The following is a 17,885-nucleotide window of genomic DNA, read 5'->3' on the forward strand; positions in this document are numbered from 1 at the left end:
CATACTGCTGACGGCCAGTAGGGCTCACACCACCCTGCACAAGACTGGTACCTGGTGACTCCTCCCTGCGGTCTCTATACTGCTGACGGCCAGTCGGGCTCACACCACCCTGCACAGGATGGACTGTAAGATATAATGTTGTTATATACAGATGAGATTATTAGTATTATTATTATTTATTTATATAGCACCATTGATTCCATGGTGCTGTACATGAGAAGGGGTTACATACAAGTTACAGATATCACTTACAGTAAGCAAACTAACAATGATAGACTGATACAGAGGGGCGAGGACCCTGCCCTTGCGGGCTTACATTCTACAGGATTATGGGGATGGAGACAGTAGGTTGGGGGTTGCAGGAGCTCTGGTGTTGGTGAGGCGGTAGCTTCGGTAGTGATGAGGAGGCAGCGGGGTCAGTGCAGGCTGTAGGCTTTCCTGAAGAGATGAGTTTTCAGGTTCCGTCTGAAGGATCCGAATGTGGTTGATAGTCGGACGTGTTGGGGCGCAGAATTCCAGAGGATGGGGGATATTCGGGAGAAGTCTTGGAGGCGATTGGATGAGGAGCGAATAAGTGTGGAGGAGAGAAGGAGGTCTTGGGAGGACCGGAGATTACATGAGGGAAGATATCGGGAGATTAGTTCAGAGATATATGGAGGAGACAGGTTGTGGATGGCTTTGTAGGTCAGTATTAGTAATTTGAACTGGACACGCTGAGGGAATGTGAGCCAGTGAAGAGATTTGCAGAGGAGGGAAGCGGAGGAGTAGCGAGGAGAGAGATGGATTAATCGGGCAGCAGAGTTAAGGATGGACTGGAGAGGTGCAAGGGTGTTAGCAGGGAGGCCGCAGAAAAGGATGTTGCAGTAGTCAAGGCGGGAGATGATGAGAGCATGCACAAGCATTTTAGTAGATTGAAGGTTGAGGAAAGGACGGAATCTGGAGATATTTTTGAGCTGGAGGTGGAAAGAGCTTGGATGTGCGGTTTGAAGGACAGGGCAGAGTCGAAGGTTACTCCGAGGCAGCGGACTTCCGGTACGGGGGAAAGCATAATGTCATTGATTGCGATAGACAGGTCAGGTAAGGAAGATCTGTGGGATGGAGAAGAGATGATGAGTTCAGATTTGTCCACATTGAGTTTGAGGAAGCGAGAGGAGAAGAAGGAGGATATGGCTGATAGGCACTCTGGGATTCTGGACAGCAGAGCGGTGACGTCTGGGCCAGAGAGGTAGATCTGAGTGTCATCAGCATAGAGGTGGTACTGGAATCCATAGGACTGAATGAGTTGTCCCAAGCCAAGTGTATAGATTGAGAAGAGTAGGGGTCCTAGAACAGAGCCTTGGGGACTCCAACAGAGAGAGGGTGGGATGAGGAGGTAGTGTGGGAGTGGGAGACGCTGAATGTGCAGTTGGAAAGGTACGAGGCGATCCAGGATAGGGCGAGGTCTTTGATGCCAAAGGAGGAGAGGATCTGTAGTAGGAGGCAGTGGTCAACTGTGTCGAAAGCAGAGGACAGGTCTAGAAGGAGGAGTAGAGAGTATTGTCCAGTAGCTTTGGCGGTAAGTAGGTCATTAGTGATTTTGGTCAGGGCAGTCTCAGTTGAGTGATGGGGGCGGAAACCAGATAGTAGATTGTCGAACAACAAGTTAGATGAGAGGTGGGAGGAAAGTTCAGCGTGGACGTGCTGCTCCAGGAGTTTGGAAGCGAATGGGAGCAGCGATATTGGGCGATAGCTGGACATAGCAGTTGGATCGAGGGTTGGCTTTTTAAGGATAGGCGTGATTGTGGCATGTTTGAACGCAGAAGGGAAGGTGCCAGAAGTTAGTGATAGGTTGAACAGGTGGGTTAGGGATGGGATAAGTGTGGTGGTGAGGTTGGGGAGGAGGTGGGATGGGATGGGGTTGAGCGCACAGGTGGTGAGGTGCACTTTGGAGAGGAGACAATTGAGCCCCCCTTCAGTGATGTTGGAGTTTGAGGTTATGGGGTTTGGGCATTGGTCTGGTATACAAAGGGGTTGTGGTTGAACAATAAAGACTTGCCTTGTCTGGTCGATCTTATTTTTAAAGTGTGTGGCAAAGTCCTCAGCAGAGATGAGGGAGGTTGGAGGGGGCAGTGGGGGGCGGAGGAGGGAGTTAAAGATTTTGAATAACTGTTTGGGGTTGTAGGATAGGGAAGATACGAGGGTTGTGAAGTAGGCCTGTTTAGCAGAGGTGAGAGCAGATTTAAAAGCGAGTGTTGCTTGTTTGAATACAGTGAAGTCATCTTGCGAGTGTGTTTTCTTCCAATGCCGCTCGGCAACCCTGGACACTTGCCGGAGCTTTTTAGTGGTGTTATTGTGCCAAGGTTGTCTATTGATACGTCGCACTCTGCCATGGACGAGAGGGGCAACCGTGTCAATAGCTGATGCGAGAGTGGCATTGTAAAAAGCAGTGGCAGTGTCTGTGTCGTGGAGTGAGGATATGGATGCCAGTGGTAGGATGGAGTCAGAGTGTGTGGGTGTCTAGGAGTGCAAGGTTTCTGCGGGGGTGCGCATGTTGCTGGACATGGATGACCGGTGAGGAGGACAGGGATGAGAAGGTGAGCAGATGGTGGTCGGATAGAGGGAGAGGGGAGGTGGTGAAGTTAGATAGAGAGCAGAGACGGGTGAATACCAGGTCTAGTGTATGCCCGTCTGTGTCGGTGGCTGCGGAGGACCGTTGAGTAAGTCCAAAGGATGAGGTAAGGGACAGAAGTTTGGAGGCTGATGACTGAAGGGTATCAATGGGGATGTTGAAGTCACCCATGATGATGGTGGGAATGTCAACAGAGAGAAAGTGAAGAAGCCAGGTGGAGAATTGGTCAATAAAGGCAGTGGCTGGGCCTGGAGGTCGGTATATGATGGCCACTTGGAGGTTGGAGTGAGAGTAGATGCGGAGAGAATGGACTTCAAAAGAGGGGAGAATAAGGGAGGGAAGAGGCGGGATTGGGTTAAAGGTGCAGTTTGAAGAAAGGAGAAGACCCACTCCTCCACCATGTTTGTTGCCGGGTCGAGGAGTGTGGGTGAAGTTGAGGCCTCCATAACAGCGCAGCAGGGGAGGCGGTGTAAGGGTGTTAGCCATGTTTCTGTGAGGCCAAGGAAGGCAAGATTGCGAGAGAGAAAAAGGTTGTGAATCACATGAAGCTAATTGCAGATTGAGCGGTCATTCCAGAGTGCTCCAGAGAGAGGGAGCAGGGGGGTGGGCGTCAGGGGCACGGGTTTTATGTTGGAAAGATTGCGGTAGTTTATGTTGGATAGGGAGCGATAGGAGGGAGTAGTAATGGGAGGTATGAGATGTGGTGGTCCAGGGATGGGAGATATGTCTCCAGCAGTGAGGAGAAGCAGAGAGAGAGAGAGCAGGTGGGAGAAAGAGAGTGGCCGACTTGTTTTATGTTTTCTTAGGACAGATTTGAGGTTGAGGAGCAGGTCAGCAGAGGAGGATAGGTGGGGAGGTAAGAAAGAGGGAAGGGGAGATGATTACTAGGTTAGAGAGTGCTGGGGTTTGTGATAGCGAAGGAAAGAGAGGATTAGTGGAGCAAACACTGTAAGGGCATATGTAAACATGATGAAGGAGTAAAGGTACCTTCACACGAAGCGACGCTGCAGCGATAGCGACAACTGTTGTGAATTTGGATTCTGGGCTCCCCCGGTGGCTACTGGTGGAATTGAACTTGTGACATCATCTTCCCTGTTCACCTGTTCTGATTAGATCTGGGTGTCGCTATATAACCTGGCTTCTCTGTTAGATGCTTGCCGGTCAACAATGTTATCAGAAGCCTCTCTGTGCTTGTTCCTGCTCCCAGACATCTACTAGATAAGTTGGACATTCGTCCATGTTTTGTTTTTGTATTTTGGTTCCAGTTCACAGCTGCAGTTTCGTTACTGTGTCTGGAAAGCTCTTGTTGATCAGGAATTGCCACTCTGGTATTATGAGTTAATGCCAGAGTCCTAAAGTAATTTCTGGATGTGTTTTGTTAGGGTTTTTTACTGACCATGAAAGTATGCTTTCTGTCTTCTGCTATCTAGATAGCGGACCTCAAATTTGCTAAAACTATTTTCCTGCTGCGTTTGTTGTTTCATCTCATATCACCGCCAATATATGTGGGGGGCCTCTGTCTCCTTTTTGGGCATTTCACTAGAGGTGAGTCAGGTCTTATATTTCCCTCTGCTAGCATTATTTAGTTCTCCGGCCGGCGCTGGGCATATAGGGATAAAAAGTAGGACATGCTACCTGGCTACTTCTAGATGATGCGGTAGGTTTAGTTCATGGTCAGTATAGTTACATCTTCCAAGAGCTTGTTCCTATTGAGGCTTATGCTAGTTCTCTGGCCATGGAGATCATGACAGTTTGACCGGCCACTAAAGGGTTAAAATCCTTGGCTGAGAAAGGAGAGAAATAAGAAGTCTGCTGAAAATTTTTTTTTTTTTTTTTTTTTCTCTAGTAGTTAGTGTGCTCTTAATTGGATCACTTGCCAGTCTGTCTATGCTGCAGTCTTTCTTTTTTTTCTCTCTCCTTCTAATCTTTGAATGGCTCTATGTTCACCTGTCTATAATGGATCTACAGAGTGTAACTGCAGGTTTGAATAATCTCGCCACGAAAGTACAAAGTTTGCAAGATTTTGTTGTTCATGCTCCGGTATCAGAGCCGAGAATTCCTTTGCCGGAATTCTTCTCAGGGAATAGATCTAGCTTTCAGAATTTTAGAAATAATTGTAAGTTATTTTTGTCCCTGAAATCTCGTTCTGCTGGAGACCCTGCACAGCAGGTTGGGATTGTGATTTCCTTGCTCCGCGGCGACCCTCAAGATTGGGCTTTTGCATTGGCACCAGGGGATCCTGCGTTGCGCAATGTGGATGCGTTTTTTCTGGCCTTGGGGTTGCTGTATGAGGAACCTCATTTGGAACTTCAGGCAGAAAAAACTTTGATGTCCCTATCGCAGGGGCAAGATGAAGCTGAAATTTACTGCCAAAAATTCCGTAAATGGTCTGTGCTTACTCAGTGGAATGAGTGTGCCTTGGCGGCTACTTTCAGAGAGGGTCTTTCTGATGCCATTAAGGATGTTATGGTGGGGTTCCCTGTGCCTGCAAGTCTGAATGAGTCCATGACAATGGCCATTCAGATCGATAGGCGTCTGCGGGAGCGCAAACCAGTGCACCATCTGGCGGTGTCCACTGAGAAGACGCCAGAAAACATGCAGTGTGATAGAATTCTGTCCAGAAGCGAGCGGCAGAATTTTAGACGGAAAAATGGGTTGTGTTTCTATTGTGGGGATTCTACTCATGTTATATCAGCATGCTTTAAGCGTACTAAAAAGCTTGATAAATCCGTTCCCATTGGCACTTTACAGTCTAAATTTATTTTGTCTGTGACCCTGATTTGCTCTTTGTCATCTATTACTACGGACGCCTATATCGACTCTGGCGCCGCTTTGAGTCTTATGGATTGGTCCTTTGCCAATCGTTGTGGGTATGATTTAGAGCCTTTGGAGACTCTTATTCCTCTGAAGGGGATTGACTCCACCCCATTGGCTAATAATAAACCACAATACTGGACACAAGTGACTATGTGTATTAATCCGGATCACCAGGAGACTATTCGTTTTCTGGTGCTGTATAATCTACATGATGATTTGGTGCTGGGATTGCCATGGCTGCAGTCTCACAACCCAGTCCTTGACTGGAGAGCTATGTCTGTGTTGAGCTGGGGATGTAAGGGGACTCATGGGGACGTACCTTTGGTGTCCATTTCATCATCTATTCCCTCTGAAATCCCTGAGTTCCTGTCTGATTATCGTGACGTCTTTGAAGAACCCAAGCTGGGTTCACTACCTCCGCACCGTGAGTGCGATTGTGCTATAGATTTAATTCCGGGTAGTAAATACCCAAAGGGTCGTTTATTTAATCTGTCTGTGCCTGAACATACTGCTATGCGAGAATATATAAAGGAGTCCTTGGAAAAGGGACATATTCGTCCATCGTCATCTCCCTTAGGAGCCGGTTTTTTCTTTGTGTCAAAAAAAGACGGCTCTTTGAGACCATGTATTGATTATCGGCTTTTGAATAAAATCACGGTTAAATATCAATACCCATTGCCGTTGCTGACTGATTTGTTTGCTCGCATAAAGGGGGCCAAGTGGTTCTCTAAGATTGATCTCCGTGGGGCGTATAATTTGGTGCGGATCAGGCAGGGGGATGAGTGGAAAACCGCATTTAATACGCCCGAGGGCCACTTTGAGTATTTGGTGATGCCTTTTGGTCTTTCTAATGCCCCTTCAGTCTTCCAGTCCTTTATGCATGATATTTTCCGCGATTTTTTGGATAAATTTATGATAGTGTATCTGGATGATATTCTGATTTTTTCGGATGATTGGGACTCTCATGTCCGGCAAGTTAAGAGGGTTTTTCAGGTTTTGCGGTCTAATTCTCTGTGTGTCAAGGGTTCTAAGTGCGTTTTTGGGGTTCAGAGAATTTCCTTTTTGGGATATATTTTTTCTCCCTCTTCCATTGAGATGGATCCTGTCAAGGTTCAAGCTATTTGTGATTGGACGCAGCCCTCTTCTCTTAAAAGTCTTCAGAAATTTTTGGGCTTTGCCAACTTTTATCGTCGATTTATTTCTGGTTTTTCGGATGTCGTTAAGCCATTGACCGATTTGACTAGACAGGGTGCTGATGTTGCTAATTGGTCCCCTGATGCTGTGGAGGCCTTTCAGGAGCTTAAGCGCCGTTTTTCTTCTGCCCCTGTGTTGCGTCAGCCTGATGTGACTCTTCCTTTTCAGGTTGAGGTCGACGCTTCTGAGATCGGGGCTGGGGCAGTGTTGTCGCAGAAAAGTTCTGACTGCGCCGTGATGAGGCCTTGTGCCTTCTTTTCCCGTAAATTTTCGCCCGCTGAGCGGAATTATGATGTTGGGAATCGGGAGCTTTTGGCCATGAAGTGGGCGTTTGAGGAGTGGCGCCATTGGCTCGAGGGGGCCAGACATCAGGTGGTGGTATTGACTGACCACAAAAATTTGATCTATCTTGAGACCGCCAGGCGCCTGAATCCTAGACAGGCGCGCTGGTCATTATTTTTCTCTCGGTTTAATTTTGTGGTATCGTACCTACCGGGTTATAAGAATGTTAAGGCGGATGCCCTTTCTAGGAGTTTTGAGCCTGATTCACCCGGCAACTCTGACCCCACAGGTATTCTTAAGGAGGGAGTTATCTTGTCAGCCGTTTCTCCAGACCTGCGGCGGGCCTTGCAGGAGTTTCAGGCGGATAGACCGGATCGTTGTCCGCCTGATAGGTTGTTTGTTCCTGATGATTGGACCAGTAGAGTCATCTCTGAGGTACATTCTTCTGCATTGGCAGGTCATCCTGGAATTTTTGGTACCAGGGATTTGGTGGCAAGATCCTTCTGGTGGCCTTCCCTGTCACGAGATGTGCGAGGCTTTGTGCAGTCTTGTGACGTTTGTGCTCGGGCCAAGCCTTGTTGTTCTCGGGCTAGTGGATTATTGTTGCCCTTGCCTATTCCTAAGAGGCCTTGGACACACATCTCGATGGATTTTATTTCAGATCTGCCTGTTTCTCAGAAGATGTCTGTCATCTGGGTGGTGTGTGACCGTTTTTCTAAGATGGTCCATTTGGTTCCCCTGCCCAAATTGCCTTCTTCTTCCGAGTTGGTGCCCCTGTTTTTTCAAAATGTTGTTCGTTTGCATGGTATTCCTGAGAATATCGTTTCTGACAGAGGAACCCAATTTGTGTCTAGATTTTGGCGGGCATTCTGTGCTAGGATGGGCATAGATTTGTCTTTTTCGTCTGCTTTTCACCCTCAGACTAATGGCCAGACCGAGCGGACTAATCAGACCCTGGAGACATATCTGAGGTGTTTTGTGTCTGCTGACCAGGATGATTGGGTTGCTTTTTTGCCATTGGCGGAGTTCGCCCTCAATAATCGGGCCAGCTCTGCCACTTTGGTGTCCCCGTTTTTCTGTAATTCGGGGTTCCACCCTCGATTTTCCTCCGGTCAGATGGAATCCTCGGATTGTCCTGGAGTGGATGCGGTGGTGGAGAGATTGCATCATATCTGGGGGCAGGTGATGGACAATTTAAAGTTGTCCCAGGAGAAGACTCAGCTTTTTGCCAACCGTCACCGTCGTGTTGGTCCTCGGCTTTGTGTTGGAGATTTGGTGTGGTTGTCTTCTCGTTTTGTCCCTATGAGGGTCTCATCTCCTAAGTTTAAGCCTCGGTTCATCGGTCCGTATAAAATATTGGAGATTCTTAACCCTGTTTCCTTCCGTTTGGACCTCCCTGCATCCTTTTCTATTCATAACGTTTTTCATCGGTCGTTATTGCGCAGGTATGAGGCACCGGTTGTGCCTTCCGTTGAGCCTCCTGCTCCGGTGTTGGTTGAGGGTGAGTTGGAGTACGTTGTGGAAAAAATCCTAGACTCCCGTGTTTCCAGACGGAGACTCCAGTATCTGGTCAAGTGGAAGGGATACGGCCAGGAGGATAATTCTTGGGTCACTGCATCTGATGTTCATGCCTCTGATCTGGTTCGTGCCTTTCATAGGGCCCATCCTGATCGCCCTGGTGGTTCTGGTGAGGGTTCGGTGCCCCCTCCTTGAGGGGGGGGTACTGTTGTGAATTTGGATTCTGGGCTCCCCCGGTGGCTACTGGTGGAATTGAACTTGTGACATCATCTTCCCTGTTCACCTGTTCTGATTAGATCTGGGTGTCGCTATATAACCTGGCTTCTCTGTTAGATGCTTGCCGGTCAACAATGTTATCAGAAGCCTCTCTGTGCTTGTTCCTGCTCCCAGACATCTACTAGATAAGTTGGACATTCGTCCATGTTTTGTTTTTGTATTTTGGTTCCAGTTCACAGCTGCAGTTTCGTTACTGTGTCTGGAAAGCTCTTGTTGATCAGGAATTGCCACTCTGGTATTATGAGTTAATGCCAGAGTCCTAAAGTAATTTCTGGATGTGTTTTGTTAGGGTTTTTTACTGACCATGAAAGTATGCTTTCTGTCTTCTGCTATCTAGATAGCGGACCTCAAATTTGCTAAAACTATTTTCCTGCTGCGTTTGTTGTTTCATCTCATATCACCGCCAATATATGTGGGGGGCCTCTGTCTCCTTTTTGGGCATTTCACTAGAGGTGAGTCAGGTCTTATATTTCCCTCTGCTAGCATTATTTAGTTCTCCGGCCGGCGCTGGGCATATAGGGATAAAAAGTAGGACATGCTACCTGGCTACTTCTAGATGATGCGGTAGGTTTAGTTCATGGTCAGTATAGTTACATCTTCCAAGAGCTTGTTCCTATTGAGGCTTATGCTAGTTCTCTGGCCATGGAGATCATGACAGACAACGATGCCGATCGCTGCAGCGTCGCTGTTTGATCGCTGGAGAGCTGTCACACAGACCGCTCTCCAGCGACCAACGATGCCGAAGTCCCCGGGTAACCAGGGTAAACATCGGGTTGCTAAGCGCAGGGCCGCGCTTAGTAACCCGATGTTTACCCTGGTTACCAGCGTAAAAGTAAAAAAAACAAACAGTACATGCTCACCTGCGCGTCCCCCAGCGTCCGCTTCCTGACACTGACTGAGCTCCGGCCCTAACAGCACAGCGGTGACGTCACCGCTGTGCTTTCACTTTCGGGCCGGCGCTCAGTAAGTGTCAGGAAGCAGACGCTGGGGGACGCGCAGGTGAGCATGTACTGTTTGTTTTTTTTACTTTTACGCTGGTAACCAGGGTAAACATCGGGTTACTAAGCGCGGCCCTGCGCTTGGTAACCCGATGTTTACCCTGGTTACCAGTGTAAAACATCTCTGGTATCGTTGCTTTTGCTTTCAAACACAACGATACACAGCGATCGGACGACCAAATAAAGTTCTGGACTTTATTCAGCGACCAGCGACATCACAGCAGGATCCTGTTCGCTGCTGCGTGTCAAACGAAACGATATCGCTAGCGAGGACGCTGCAACGTCACGGATCGCTAGCGATGTCGTTTCGTGTGAAGGTACCTTAAGAATGGTTAATAGAAAAGCTAGGTCCAAGTAATAAGAAATGCTTACTCAGAAGACATACCCAAAAGAGACAGATCATAGAGTGGGGTTCTGACTCCTGCCGTGACTAACTGCCGTTGAAATAACTGCGGCGTCTGTATGCTTAGCTGCGCAATGCTTTGCTGCAGAAATGCGCGTGCCTGACCCCACACGCATGCCCCCCTTAAGATGCTACTAAATTTATAGGACTATAGATGTGATATAGTAAAATAAAGGGAACACTAAAATCCCACATCCTAGATATCACTGAATGAAATAATCCAGTTGTAAGTATTTATTCATTACATAGTGGAATGTGTTGAGAACAATAAAACCTAAAAATTATCAACGTAAATCACAACTAATATCCCACGGAGGTCTGGAGTTGGAATGATGCTCAAAATCAAAGTGGAAAATTAAGTTACAGGCTGATCCAACTTCAGTGGAAATGCCTCAAGACAAGGAAATGAAGCTCAGTAGTGTGTGTGGCCTCCACATGCCTGTATGATCTCCCTACAAAGCCTGGGCATGCTCCTGATGAGACGGCGGATGGTGTCCTGAGGGATCTCCTCCCAGACCTGGACTAAAGCATCTGCCAACTCCTGGACAGACTGTTGTGCAACGTGACGTTGGTGGATGGTGCGAGACATGATGTCCCAGATGTGTTCAATCGGATTCAGGTCTGGGGAACGGGCGGGCCAGTTCATAGCTTCTGCCATGGTTCACGGGGAGGATACCTTTATCATCCCCACCACACACCAATTTGTCATGAACCGGGGTTGTTTGGTTGCCCTGTTCTTTCTGAAGGGGATTTATCTATATCCCACTTCCCAGTTCCGGTTTAGAACTTGCAGCTCTCTGATGCCACCCTTACCCTCAGGTCAGTCAGGGTACTACACCTAGGATAATTAGTCGCCAGAAAGGCTGCCTCACTTTGTACTGGCTAATGGGCATGCTGCAGTGAGGGTTCTCTACTCCCACTCAGGCGGAAACAATAATTATCAACGCCGCCAGTCACTACAAAGAATCCCAAACGCACAGGACAAATCCGCTGACACCAGCTCCGATTTCTTAATAACGAGTCCGGAGCCCACCCAGATTAGTAGCGTAATTCACCTCAGAGGACATGACAGTTCGTTATAGAGCAAGGAGAGACAAAGCTAGTAATTATATATTTTACTCCAAAAAAGGTAGGCAGTGTTTACAGAAGGTAAAAAGATATTATAAAATGAGACGATTAGGTATATACAGACGATTACAAATAAAAAGGGATTAACAGAAGAAAAAAAACACAGTTCCTTATATAATTTCAGCTCATGGCAGACCATGTGGCTCAGGGGAGGGGCGATACATCAAGATGCATTACAGAGCGTCTCTCAGCTGGCTTCCTGGTCAAAGGTCAGGGAAAACTGAGCTCTCAGGGTCTTATACCCCTTGGTCGTGACATCACAGAGTGGGCGGAGTTATGAAATGCACTCCTACTTTCTCAGAGGGACTCAGAGTTATGGAACATTCATATCCCCCGTAGCTCCAGGATGCAACCTTGTATAGCGATCACAGAACTACTATTCTTCCGGGCATGAGCTGGGTGTTAATTTGAGCCCAAACACGACGTGGTTATAAGCCCCTGTTAAGCAGCAATCCGTTTCTTCGTATCCGCTAGGTGCTGCACCTAGAAAACGCACTGTGTGATGGCCCGGCCAACGCACATACCAAATACCTAACTTCCATATCTCTGTCACTAATTGGGGTCCAGTGATGTCCAATTATTAAGGTGGTACATGAGCACGAGAGCACATGGTTTTCAAACAAAGGATTTCTACACACTCCTGCATTCGAGAGGAAGGGGGACAGAGTCCCACACTGGAGTTTCAAGTTACAGCTGTATTCAGGGGGAGGGAGTTGCCTGCAGGCCAAGACAGAAGGGGGCTTTCTAGGCAGAGTGTCTGGAACCATGGCACCTTCTGAAAAAATCCCTCAGACCATGGTATTTTTACATTATCGTGACAGCTTCAATGCCTTCATCTTGCAGGAACTGCTGATACACTCCAGCCACATGAGGCATTGTCCTGTATTAGGAGGAACCCAGGGCCAACCGCACAAACATTTGGTCTCACAAGAGGTCTGAGGATCTCATCTCGGTACATAATGGCAGTCAGGCTACCTCTGGCGAGCACATGGAGGGCTGTGTGGCCCTCCAAAGAAATGCCACCCCACACCATTACTGACCCACTGCCAAACTGGTCATGTTGAAGGATGTTGCAGGCAGCAGATCGCTCTCCACGGCTTCTCCAGACTCTGTCACGTCTGTCACATGTGCTCAGTGTGAACCTGCTTTCATCTGTGAAGAGCACAGGGCGCCAAAATGCCAAGCATCCTGCATGGTGTTGGGCTGTGAGCATAACCTCCATCTGTGGACGTCGGGAACTCAGACCATCCTCATGGAGTCGGTTTCTAACCGTTTGTGCAGACACATGCACATTTGTGACCTGCTGGAGGTCATTTTGCAGGGCTCTGGCAGTGCTCCTCCTGTTCCTCCTTGCACAAAGGCTGAGGTAGCGGTCCTGCTGCTGGGTTTTTGCCCTCCTACAGCCCCCTCCACGTCTCCTGGTGTACTGGCCTGTCTCCTAGAAGTGCCTCCACACACTCCACTGACAGACACAGCAAACCTTCTTGCCACAGCTCGCATTGATATGCCATCCTGAATGAGCTGCACTACCTGAGCCACTTGTGTGGGTTGTAGAGTCCGTCTCATGCTACCACGAGTGTGAAAGCACAAACAACATTCAAAAGTGACCAAAACATCAGCCAGAAAGCATTGGTACTGAGATGTGGTCTGTGGTATCCACCTGCAGAACCACTCCTGTATTGAGTGTGTCTTGATAATTGCCAATAATTTCCATCTGTTGTCTATTCCATTTGCCCAACAGCATGTGAGATTGATTGTCAAACAATGTTGCTTCCTAAGTGGACAGTTTCATTCCACAGAAGTTTGATTTACTTGGAGTTATATTCTGTTGTTTAAGTGTTTGTCAGGAAATAGGAAGAATTTCTTATTACTTCAGTTACACACATATAGAGCTCTCAGCCGCAGTTTCCTCTTCCTGCATGTGCCTGTGTGCGATTTCACCTTTCCCCCTCCCTCTCCCCTGCTATATAGCTGTAATGTGAGACCAGCGTGCCAGCAAGGTTCACTGAGTTTTTATGGCTTTAAGCTGGGAAAGCCAGTCCTTTGTCTGAAACCCAGGGGCGTAGCTAGAGCTTTTGCCGCCCGGGGCTGTTCCCGAGTTTGGCGCCCCCCCCCCCCCAGAACGTATGCGATTTTCACACTTAGTCATGTACCGACGAGCTCCTCTCCCTTAAGCTCCCAATGTTCAGTGAAAAACTGAGAGAAGCAGAAGAGAAGCTCGTTGTTACAGGACCATGAGTATGAAAATCGCATATGAGTGACGTGTCCATGTGTCGACGACTGGAACCTGCAGAGGTGAATCCTGACATCGCAGCTTCTGAATTCTCACAACTAATGCATTGCACACTTTTAGGATTCTCCCTGGCCGGTGGACAGTCATGTCAGCACAAGCATGCGATTTGTATACTTCCGACCACATTCCGACTAGACGTGCCTGGCCTCGCTCAGTTCATTTTCATAGAGTGAGGCCACACATGTCTAGTCAGCACGTGACCGCATGTATGTAAATCGCCAGCACCAGAGAATCCTGACAGTGTGCAGGGTGCACTGTGAGAACTCAGAAGTCTGCAGTCACAAAGAATGACTGCAGACTCATTACAAACCTGGACATCCCCTTTAATGCTCCTAACATAAATAAAAACATGAGAGTTAGTCAGTATCACAAATAACATTTACATCCAGGTACCTTATAGATGACGTCGCCTCTGGAGCCGTTCTTCTTTTCTTCATCTTGTCCAGATCCCATGATGAGTTTTCTCATCCACAGCCGTCTCTGCAGACTTCCATCTTCTCCATTCTTTTGCAGAAAGTCTCCACATGACGCCCTTAAAGATACAAGTGTCATTATAATGCTCCTGAATAAAAAATTTCCCCGCACTATATTGTCTGCATAAAATATGACCCCCACACTGTCTGTCTTATGGTACTTGCTCTTCACACTGACCTCCCCTTTCTATACCGGACCCCTCTTCACACTGACCTCTCACACTGTGTCCCCCCTATAGGGCCCAGTATTTATACTCTACCCTCTCATCACACTCCCCCTCCTTTGTATCATACCCCCTCCTGGCTGTGCCCTTACACTGTCCCCCATGCTACGCATGCACACATCCCAACACCCTCACTCCCCGTACTCTGTCCACATACGTTTTTCACATCGCTACTCATACTGTGTCCGCATACATTCCCCTGTTTGACCCCAAGCTGTCTGCACCCATCCCCCATACTGTTTCCTCATATATGCCCCCCCATCTCCCTCTTTGCTCTTCATTTTGTGTCCTCAGATCTCCCCCACACATTAAATCCCCCCATCCCCATGACAAATCTCCCCCCACACACAATAAATACCCCATCTCCACTCACATTAAATCTCCCCCCACAATAAATCCCCCCATCTCCACTCATATTAAATATCCCCAATCCAATAATATATCCCACTATCCCCACTCACATGAAATCCCCCCCATCCCCACTCACAGTAAATCCCCCCCACAATATATGCCCCCCTTCCCCACACAGTAAATTCCCCCCCTGCACTTTCGGTGTCTTCAGCTCCACTGGAGCACTTACCACCGCTCTGCATCTCCTGCTCTGCCGCGCAGGTGAGTGACGTCAGCAGCGTGATCACATGACCTGATCACGCTGCTGGCATCGCTCTGACCCGGCAGTCAGAGCTTCAATTGTACTCGCATCACAGATACGAGTACAATTGAACACTGGGAGCCGGCGCGCTGCAGCTTCTCTGTGCCGGCTGTCAGCTTGACAGTCGGCACAGAGAACAGCTGACTCCCAGCGCGGGGGGTGACAGAATGCAGCCGCCGGGGGAGACACTGCGGACCGCCGCTTTAGGCGGCCCGACTGCGCCCCCCTGCCGGCTGCTCCCCCCCCTAGATACGCCACTGACTCACCCCCGCATTGTGCCGCCCCCCCGCATTGTGCCGCCCAGGGCGGCCCGCCCCCCCCGCACCCCCCTTCCTACGCCACTGCTGAAACCATGTGCTCCTTTGTGTACCAGAGAGTTATTCAAGATGGAATAATTCCACCCCAAATAGTGACATAGATCTTAAAGATATATGTTTGGTATGTGTAACAATAGGGCTCCTAACTGGTGGGTTTTGAGAGCCCAGCGCGTAGCAGAAAGTGAGAAACGCATTACTACGTAACTGGGTCACCCAGCTACCCCATGTCTATACTTAAACGAATCCCTAGGTCACGCTAAGCATAACGATAGAGGTGTTGTCTTTCTACGAGGTTCATACGCCGAGATATGCGAGATGATGGTTTTTCATATACTCAAGAGAGAGGAGTGCATTCCATAGATCTGCCCACCCCATGAGGTCATCCAGGGGAGAAACCCTTAGTTTTGGGCAAAGGTCTAAAACTCAGAGGCTCAGACAAGGGGAGGTCTTTTGCCAGGGGATTCAGCTACGACAGGCTGTGCAATCTGACCTGAAGATAAGTGGAGAAGGTCCCCTCCCCCGCCACCGCATGGCGTACCATCAAATGATATGAAAGAACCGTAAGTCGATTTTCACCATTAATCCGTTTTTATTTGTAATTGTTTGTATATACGATACTTGTCTTCTTTTATATTATCTTTTTACCCTTTTGTAAACACTGCCTACCTTTTTGGAGTAAAATATATAAAATTACTAGCTTCGTTTCTTCTTGCTCTATAACGTACTGTCACGTCCTCTGAAGTGAATTACGCTACTAATTTGGGTTGGCTCCGCACCCATTGTTAATTATGGAATCAGAGCTGGTGGCAGCGGATTTGTCCTGTGTGTTTGGGAGAACTTGTAGCGACGGACGGCGTTGATAATTATTGTTCCCACCTGAGTGGGAGTAGTTAATAATCGCCCTCACTGCAGCATGCCCATTAGCCACTGCAAAGTAAGGGAGCCTTTCTGACGACTAAATATCCTAGGTGCAGTACCCTGTGTAGCCTGAGGGTAATGGGGGGCGCCAGAGAGCTGCAAGATCCAAACCGGAACTGAGAAGTGGGATATAGATAAATCCCCTTCAGAAAAGAACTGGGCAACCAAATAACCCCGGTTCTTGACATATTAGTGTGAGCGGTGGGGATAATAACGTTATCCTCCCTGGGATCCGTGACATATTTGTGGCAGAGCGGTGGGATCATAGCGCATTAGTGATCTGGTTTGAGCAATCATTCCTTTCACTAAAAGCTTGCACTGTTCTTTAGAGGACTCTGCGCAAAAATGTTTTGGAGATGAGCTCAGTGTTTACTAGTCCTGAGACGATACCATGTGTATTTTCGGATACCCTCTCCCTTTCGCTTTGTTTTTCTATCCTATCTTTTATTTGGCAATGATGGCCTCAAAAGGAGAAGGCTGGTATAAGCAGCATAACAAGGACACTCTCATTGCTCATTGTTGATGCAGATTGACGCCTGTTATGGACCTGGTGGTTAGGAGCACCCGAAATGACCTGATGGTTAAACTATCACACAGGACGAGCTCTGGGAAGTGGGAGCTCTGCTGACCGCAAGCCTAATCCTATCACACACACTAGAAATAGCTGTGGAGCGTACCTAACTCTGCCTAGACGCCTCTTCACAGCCTAAGAGCTAACTACCCCTAAAGATAGGAAATAAAGCCTAACTTGCCTCAGAGAAATTTCCCCAAAGGAAAAGGCAGCCCCCCACAAATATTGACTGTGTTAAGATGAAAGTCACAAACATAAGAATGAAACAGGTTTCAGCAAAGGAGGCCAGACTTCACTAAACAGACTGAGGATAGAAAAGGTATCTTTGCGGTCAGCACAAAACACTACAAAAAGCCACGCAGAGTGTGCAAAAAGACCCCCGCACCGACTCACGGTGCGGAGGTGCCACTCTGCCTCCCAGAGCTTCCAGCTAGCAAGGCAATATCATGATAGCAAGCTGGACAAAAAAACAAAGATCAGCAAATAAACTAGCAGGGACTTAGCTTATGCTGGAGTAGACAGGTCCTCAGAAAGATCCAAGAGAGATCTGAACCAGTACTAGAACATTGACAGCTGGCATCAAGTAACGATCTGAGTGGAGTTAAATAGAGCAGCCAGCCTGGGACCAAACGAGGTCAGCTGAGGAAGGAACCTCAGAACCAGCAGCTCCACTCACAGCCACCAGAGGGAGTCCATGGGCCGAACTCGCCGAAGTACCATTCATGACCACAGGAGGGAGTTCGAGAACAGAATTCACAACAGACGCCACAGGCAAAAACAAAAGCCAACTGGTCGGCGCTCTGGTGCAACAGGAAATCGCTCAGAGCCCAGCGGATGCAGAAGCCGGCCCAAGCGAAAATTGTGCTGCAACAGAGGTCCAACCACTGAATGCCGGCCCTACTAGCAACCAGGGCGGATTGGACCCCCACCTGCAGGCGGCCTTGGAACAACTCCCCGCCGATGACCGTGATGGATGTCTACAGCTGCTCCAGCAATACCAAGAGAGAGCCGAGCGGCAAGTGGAGCGGGAGCACCAGCTGGAGTTAGCCCGACTCCAGGGGCCGAGGTCATCCCAGTCCATCAGCGAACCCAACAGTGCTCAGATCCCTAAACCCCAGCCAGAGCACTTTCCTGTGATGGAAAAGGATGGGGGGCTTGGACACTTTTTTGCGGGCATTTGAGAAAGCCTGCAGACAGTACCGGCTGCCTGGGA

This window comes from Ranitomeya variabilis, chromosome 1, assembly GCF_051348905.1.
Source record: "Ranitomeya variabilis isolate aRanVar5 chromosome 1, aRanVar5.hap1, whole genome shotgun sequence".
NCBI lineage: Eukaryota > Metazoa > Chordata > Amphibia > Anura > Dendrobatidae > Ranitomeya > Ranitomeya variabilis.